Below are 848 nucleotides of genomic sequence, written 5' to 3'. Positions count from 1 at the left end.
GGTCTACAGCAGGTCTAAAGGAGGTCTATAGCAGTCTACAGCAGGTCTAAAGGAGGTCTATAGCAGGTCTACAGCAGGTCTAAAGGAGGTCTATGTCTACAGCAGGTCTAAAGGAGGTCTATAGCAGGTCTACAGGTAGTCTACAGCTGGTCTACAGGAGGTCTACAGCAGGTCTACAGGAGGTCTACAGCAGGTCTAAAGGAGGTCTATAGCAGGTCTAAAGCAGGTCTAAAGGAGGTCTATTGCAGGTCTACAGCAGGTCTACAGCAGGTCTACAGAAGGTCTACAGCAGGTCTACAGGAATCTATAGCAGGTCTACAGCAGGTCTACAGGAGGTCTAAAGGAGGTCTATTGCAGGTCTACAGCAGGTCTACAGGAGATCTATAGCAGGTCTAAAGCAGGTCTAAAGGAGGTCTATTGCAGGTCTACAGCAGGTCTACAGCAGGTCTACAGGAGATCTGTAGCAGGTCTACAGCAGGTCTACAGGAGGTCTATGTCTACAGCAGGTCTAAAGGAGGTCTATTGCAGGTCTACAGCAGGTCTACAGGAGGTCTACAGCAGGTCTACAGCAGGTCTACAGGAGATCTGTAGCAGGTCTACAGCAGGTCTACAGGAGGTCTATGTCAGGTCTATTGCAGGTCTACAGCAGGTCTACAGGAGATCTATAGCAGGTCTAAAGCAGGTCTAAAGGAGGTCTATTGCAGGTCTACAGCAGGTCTACAGAAGGTCTACAGCAGGTCTACAGGAATCTATAGCAGGTCTACAGCAGGTCTACAGGAGGTCTAAAGGAGGTCTATTGCAGGTCTACAGCAGGTCTACAGGAGATCTATAGCAGGTCTAAAGCAGGT

General features: G+C 49.2%; 1 long non-coding RNA gene across 1 annotated transcript; it reads left to right on the top strand.

Annotated features, from left to right (window-relative positions):
• The first annotated feature begins 6 nt into the window (after nucleotides 1-6).
• Nucleotides 7-840, top strand: LOC106511735 (uncharacterized). Its single transcript, XR_001309552.1, has 3 exons — nucleotides 7-401; nucleotides 507-539; nucleotides 716-840. It is a non-coding gene; the product is annotated as an uncharacterized LOC106511735 (long non-coding RNA).
• Nucleotides 841-848: the final 8 nt, after the last annotated feature.

Source organism: Austrofundulus limnaeus, unplaced genomic scaffold (genome assembly GCF_001266775.1).
Source record: "Austrofundulus limnaeus strain Quisiro unplaced genomic scaffold, Austrofundulus_limnaeus-1.0 Scaffold3145, whole genome shotgun sequence".
Taxonomy (NCBI): Eukaryota; Metazoa; Chordata; class Actinopteri; order Cyprinodontiformes; family Rivulidae; genus Austrofundulus; species Austrofundulus limnaeus.
This window is presented reverse-complemented; position numbering and strand designations above follow the sequence as displayed.